At 42.4% G+C, this 7,500-nt stretch overlaps 1 pseudogene; it reads left to right on the forward strand.

Moving 5' to 3' along the window:
• Window positions 1-7,500, forward strand: part of LOC143275488 (guanylate cyclase D-like) — a 66,879-nt pseudogene that overhangs the window by 5,140 nt on the left and 54,239 nt on the right.

A 7,500-nucleotide genomic window follows, 5' to 3' on the forward strand; every position in this document is an offset into this window, starting at 1 on the left:
GGAAGAACAACACAGCAATAAAACTGTACATTTTTTCGACTATTTAAAAAAAAAGAAGATATCACCTTATGAATGACACGCCTTAATTAATCATTACTGTCTGTGTGCGGTGTTGGTATGCTATTAAATAATCGGGAAGAACAACACAACAATTAAACTGTACATTTTTCGACTATTTGAAAAATATGTCATCTTATGAATGACACGCCTTAATTAATCATTACCGTCTGTGTGCGGTGTTGGTATGCTATTAAATAATCGGGAAGAACAACACAGCAATTAAACTGTACATTTTTTCGACTATTTAAAAAAAAAAAAAAGACATCACCTTATGAATGACACGTCTTAATTAATCATGAAGTGGTGGTGTTTCTGACCTGCACTGATTCCAACCCTGATGTTTCAAAGAAAGTCACACACAAAAAAAAGAATATGCAAAACCAAACGGAAACTCCAAAACTGAAAACAAAACGGTGAATATCGTCGATTCTAATCAAGGTTGGTAACTTTCTGTCCATGTGTACCTTCATAAAACAGACAAAGACAATCAATTCCATATTAATGCTGCTCAGTGCTAGTCATCAACTTTATTCCTGAAAAAACATAAAGGCCAAGAAAATAAAAGAAAAGTAAGAAATAGCAACAACAGCAACAACAACAAAAAAGAAAAAGAAAGAAAAAACAGAAACTTCTTCTTCTTCTTCTTCTTCTTCTTCTTCTTCTTCTTCTTCTTTATTCGTGGGCTGCAACTCCCACGTTCACTCGTATGTATACAAGTGGGCTTTTACGCGTATGACCGTTTTCACTCCGCCATGTAGGCAGCCATACTCCGTTAACAGGGGTGGAAACAAGCAAAGCAAAGCAAGAAATGAAGGGAGAAAGAAAAACACAGGTCCTACTTCTGTATAAAAAAAAAAAGTCAAGAAATGTAGAGGGAGAGCTGTCTCGTTTTCAACGATGAATAATTTTTATGTTCTACTAACACATGACGGACGCAATGTTTGACTGGCAAAAGGGAAATTCAGTTCCGTCATATTTTCTTCTTCTTCTTCTTCTTCTTCTTCTTCTTCTTCTTCTTCTTCTTCTTCTCCGTTCGTGGGCTGTAACTCCCACGTTCGCTCGTATGTACACGAGTGGGCTTTTAGGTGTATGACCGTTTTTACCCCGCCATATAGGCAGCCATGCTCCGTTTTCAGGGGTGTGCATGCTGGTTATGTTCTTGTTTCCATATCCCACCATACGCTGACATGGATTACAAATTTCGTCATAATTTGATTTTTTTCACTGACCGTGGTATGTGGTCTATATGGAGCAAAGACAAATAAACGATTGTGTTGATTATTGAATGATCAATTGATTGATTAAGTAATGTATTTATTTATTCATTTATTTTTTTATTTAGTCAAATCTCCTTATTATTATTTTGTTGCTATTGATCTTTTTCTTTTCTTTTGTGTTTGTCTTTGTTGTTGTTGTTTTGTTATGACTATTGTGTTTTTGCGCTTGTGTCATTCTCTGTGTGTGTGTGCATGTGTGTGTGTTTGTGTGTGTGTGTGTGTGTGTGTGTGTGTGTGTGTGTGTGTGTGTGTGTGTGTGTGTGTGTGTGAATGCATGTGCGTGTACTTGTGAGCGTGTGTGTGTGTGTGTGTGTGTGTGTGTGCCTTTGTGTGTCACTCTGTGTGAGTGACTGAGAGAGAGAGAGAGAGAGAGTGTGTGTGTGTGTGTGTGTGTGTGTGTGTGTGTGTGTGTGTGTGTTAATGCATGTGCGTGTACTTGTAAGCGTGTATGTGCGCCTTTGTACGCCCTTGTGTGTCGCTGTGTGTGTGTTTGTGTGTGTGTCAGCGCGCGCGCGCGCGTGCTATCATACGCGCGAGCATGGTAATTGTTTTTATTTTGATATGTTCTATATCGATGCTGATGATGATAATGTGTACAGTGTGGAGTGTTGGCCTAGAGGTCACGCGTCCGCCTAGGAAGCGAGAGAATCTGAGCGCACAGGTTCGAATCACACCGGTAGTCGCCAATATTTTATCCCCCTCCACTAGACCTTGAGTGGTGGTCTGGACGCCAGTCATTCGGATAAGACGATAAACCGAGGTCCCGTGTGCAGCATGCATTTAGCGCACGTAAAAGAACCCACGGCAATAAAAGTGTTGTCCCTGGCAAAATTCCACTTCCTTAGGAAAACAAATTGAATTGCAGACAGAAAAAATACAAAACGAAACAACAAAAACATACATACATACATACATACATACATACATACATATATATATATATGGATGGCGCTCTCAGTGTAGCGACGCACTCTCCCTGGTGAGAACAGCCCGAATTTCACACAGAGAAATTGGTTGTGACAAAAAAGAGAAATACAAATACAGTAACAATGGTGGTGGTGATGGTGGTGGTGGTGGGTGGGAATACTCTTTGATGAAGGCGACGATGACGATGATGATGATGGCAATAAGACCAAACATGACCGAACAGAAATTAGGCTACTGCTGCAACTGCTGCTGATGATGATAGTGACGACGATGATGATGAGGACGACGACGACGACGACGACTGCGATAATAAGTACGATGAACATGATGATGAATAATGACAACGACAGCGATTCTAAATATGATGGTAATGACGAGAACAACACCTAGTATGGTGACACCGTCGACAACTTAACTATTGTACGTACGTTGATAATAATGACAACAACGATACTAAGTACAACGATAATGACAGCAATGACGTCAACAGTAATGCTAGATATGACGACAGCTGACAAAGACGACAACGATACAATGACAACAATGACGTCAACAGTAATGCTTGATATGACGACAGCTGACAAAGACGACAACGATACAGTGACAACAATGACGTCAACAGTAATGCTTGATATGACGACAGCTGACAAAGACGACAACGATACAATGACAACAATGACGTCAACAGTAATGCTTGATATGACGACAGCTGACAAAGACGACAACGATACAGTGACAACAATGACGTCAACAGTAATGCTTGATATGACGACAGCTGACAAAGACGACAACGATACAATGACAACAATGACGTCAACAGTAATGCTAGATATGACGACAGCTGACAAAGACGACAGCGATACAGTGATAACAATGACGTCAACAGTAATGCTTGATATGACGACAGCTGACAAAGACGACAACGATACAATGACAGCAATGACGTCAACAGTAATGCTTGATATGACGACAGCTGACAAAGACGACAACGATACAATGACAGCAATGACGTCAACAGTAATGCTTGATATGACGACAATTGACAAAGATGACAACGATACAGTGACAACAATGACGTCAACAGTAATGCTTGATATGACGACAGCTGACAAAGACGACAACGATACCAAGTATGATAATGATAACAACAACAACAACGACGACGATTACGACGATGTTGACAAAGTCATAATTTAAAAATGACGACAACGATAACGTCAACGGTTCATGTATGGTGCTTATAGTGACGGTCTAAAACGAAAGAAAAATGTGATGACAATGACGATGATGAAATCAACAATAATATGGCTGTGTGATGACAAGAACGCCAGTGGTGACAGTAACGATGATGATGATGACAATGACGAACACAACAACGATATAGCTGTATGGTGACAATAACGCCATTGGTGACGACGATGTGGATGATGACGATGATGACTACGACAACGATACGGCTTGTATGATGACAGTAACGCCAGTGGTGATGATGATGACGGTGACGATGATGATGATTACGACGAGGACGACGACGATGATGATGATGATGATGACGACCACCACCACCACCACGACGATGATGATTATGATGACGATGATGATGATGGTAATGACCGTGATGATGACGGTGATGATGATGACGATGACAGGAGGTACTTCGCCAAGAAGGAGATGACCCGAGGCCCCAACAAGGTGGTCCTCCACCCTGACGACCTGGTCTTCATGCTTAAGAAGGACATCGGCAAAGGGTCCAAGGTCTGTGTGCGTGTGGGTGTGTGTGTGGGGGGGGAGGGAGGGGTGTGTGGATGTGTGTGTGAGGGTGGGTGTGTGGGTGTGGGGGGGTGGGGGTGGGTGTGTGTTTGTTTTTGGATCTGCAGTGATTGTGCGGGAATGTGTGTGTTTCTGTGTGTGTGTGTGGAGGGGGTGGATGGGTGGGAATGTATGTTGGTGTGTTTGTGTGCGTGTGTGTGTGTGTTTGTTTGTTTGTTTTGGAATCTGCGATATGTGGGAATGTGCGTGCTAGTTTTGTTGAAAAGAAGTATCATTTATTGCTAGCAAAACGCTTCCCATAATTACCCTGTGTATAATTACTTTCGTGTATTGAGTAAGGTAAGGTTTTTGTTGTAGTTGTTCCTTGGGGGCGGGAGGCTTGTGTGTGTGTATATGTGAGTGTGTGTGTGTGTGTGTGTGTGTGTGTGTGTGTGTGTGTGTGTGTGTGCGTTTGTTTGTTTTTGTTTTGTTTTGTTTTTGCTTTGCTATGCTGCACTTTGTTCTTACAATAGCACACAGTTGCTGATAATTTTATTATAAGTTGATTCATACGAAACAATCGCTGAAATTGTACATCACTGTTATGGACACATCGCCATATTTCGCTGTATCACAATAAAAAGGGGGAAGGCGATACAATCGCCGATATTTTCTCCCCCCCCCCCCTCCACTAGACATTGAGAGGTGGTCTGGACGCTAGTCATTCGGATGAGACGATAAACCGATGTCCTGTGTGCAGCATGCACTTAGCGCACGTAAAAGAACCCACGGCAACAAAAGGGTTGTTCCTGGCAAAATTCTGTAGAAAAATCCACTCCAATAGGAAAAACAAATAAAACTGCACGCAGGAAAAAAAAAAAAAAAAAAAAAATGGGTGTCGCTGTAGTGTAGTGACGCGCTCTCCCTGGGGAGAGCAGCCCGAATTTCACACAGAGAAATCTGTTGTGATAAAAAGAAATACAAAAATACAAACAAATCTTTGGACACAGTAAGCACACCACAAATTCATTTCCACCACCCAGATGGTGTGGTGGGTTTGTTTGGGTTTTTTTTTGGTTTTTTTTTGGGGGGGGGTTTCAAGACTTTTTGGACATGTTCTACCCCAAGGGGCCAAAAATACAAGAACAGTTGGAAGTTCTTCTAATGCAAAAAGGTCATTTTTCCCAAGGGTTCTTCTTCTTCTTCTTCTTCTTCTTCTTCTTCTTCTTCTTCTTCTTCTTCTTCTTCGTTCGTAGGCTGCAACTCCCATGTTCACTCGTATGAACACGAGTGGGCTTTTGCGTGTATGACTGGTTTCACCCCGCCATGTAGGCAGCCATACTCCGCTTTCAAGGGTGTGCATGCTGGGTGTGTTCTTGTGTTTCCATAAACCCACGAACGCTGACACGGCTTGTAGGATCTTTAACGTGCGTATTCGATTTTCTGCTTACTGTATACACACGAAGAGGGTTCATGCACTAAGCAGCTATGCACATACGTTGACCTGGGAGATCGGAAAATCTGCACCATTTACCCACCAGGCGCCGTCACCGAGATTCGAACCCGGGACCCTCAGATTGAAAGTCCATCGCTTTGACCACTCGCCTGTTGCGCCTGTCTGCCCAAGGGTTCAAGGAATACAAAACAGTTGGAATTTCGTCTATTGCTAAAATTAATTAATTAATTAATTAATAAATACAATTTTTAAAAAAAGGTTTACTTTCATATAGTAGCACTTTCTGTGAAATTTTCACTAGACTTCATCCGTGGGCAGATCCTCCTATGGAATTTTACTGGGCTCCTTTTGTTTTTCTGTGGGCAGATCCTGAAGAGCCGAGCCAACATGATGGACCAGTCCAAGCCTGATCTGCTGAGAGGGTCGGACCCCAACAGATCCACGGGCAGCATCAACGAGCTCAGCGACTTCACCCAGACTGCCCGTTACAACGTCAGTGCTATTGGTGACCTCAGGGATGACGATGAGGAGGAGGATGATGATGATGATGATGATTTGATGATATGGAAACTTATGTACTTACAGTGATGCGCGATGTTAAGGAAGAGGAGGATGGCGATGATGATGATGATGATGATGTTGACGACAACGACGACGGTGATGATGATGAGGAGGAGGAGAAGAAGGATATGGATACTTATGTAGCACCTGTCCTTGGCCAGAGAGCAAGCCCTAAATGTTTTACATGTTGAGGATGATGATGATGTTGAGGAGGAGGAGGAGGAGGATGTCGAGGATGATGATGATGATGATGATGATATGGATACTTATGTAGCGCCTGTCCTCGAGTCAGAGAGCATGCTTTAAATGTTTTACAGTGATGCATAATGTTGTGGAGGAGGAGGATGTCGAGGATGATGATGATGATGATGATGAAGAGGAGGAGGAGTATGTCGATGATGATGATGAGGAGAAGGATGTCGATGATGATGAGGAGGAGGAGGATGTCGATGAGGAGGAGGAGGAGGAGGATGTCGATGAGGAGGAGGAGGGTGATGATGATGTTGGTGAGGAGGTGGATGTCGATGATGATGAGGAGGAGGAGGAGGATGTCGATGAGGAGGAGGAGGAGGATGTCGATGATGAGGAGGAGGAGGAGGAGGATGTCGAGGAGGAGGAGGAGGATGATGATGATGATGATGATGATGATGATGATGATATGGATACTTACGTAGCACCTGTCCTCGGTCAGAGACCAGGGCCGGGTTGCACGAGGCGTTCTTTGCAGCGCTAAGTTTGCTCTTAGAGTTAATAAGAATTGTCCTAAAGTATCATGGAATTTGCCTTGGAGTTAGGAACATTCTTAACAATAAGTAAAAAAAATAAATAATAATAATAAACTTAGCGTTGAGAAGTTCGTTCATGTAACCCACCCCTGGCTCTTGACCTCTTTACAGTGTGGAGGAGGAGGAGGATTATGTTGATGATGATGAGATGATTATCGTGATAATGGTGATGGTGTTGACGACCATGATCACGTTGACGACGATGTTAAGCCGATGTTCATGACGATAATTCAGACGATGATGATGTTCGTTAATGAAGATGATGCTGAGGTCTGTGTTCATGTTCATGATGATAATGATAATAATGACTATGGAAATGATGTAAACTAAGATCATGTAAACTACTCTATTGACGAGATGATTATGTAGTGTTTGCTGTGAAATGAGCGATTTTGTGCGTGGAACATGAATACTGTTGGGAAGTTGTTGTTTTCTTGTTGTTGTTGTTGTTGTTGCTTTGTTGTTGTTGTTCGGATTTTTTGTGATTGTTGTGTGTGTGTGTGTGTGTGTGTGTGTGTGTGTGTGTGTGTGTGTGTGTGATTTTTGTTGTTGTTGTTGTTAATCATGAAGCGAATCATTTTGTGTTGTTATGTATAGCAAGTTTCTAAAGTGTGTGTGTGTGTGTGTGTGTGTGTGTGTGTGTGTGTGTGTGTGTGTGTGTGTGTGTGTGTGTGTGTGTGTGTGT

The sequence above is a fragment of the Babylonia areolata genome, chromosome 30, assembly GCF_041734735.1.
Source record: "Babylonia areolata isolate BAREFJ2019XMU chromosome 30, ASM4173473v1, whole genome shotgun sequence".
Classification (NCBI taxonomy): Eukaryota; Metazoa; Mollusca; class Gastropoda; order Neogastropoda; family Buccinidae; genus Babylonia; species Babylonia areolata.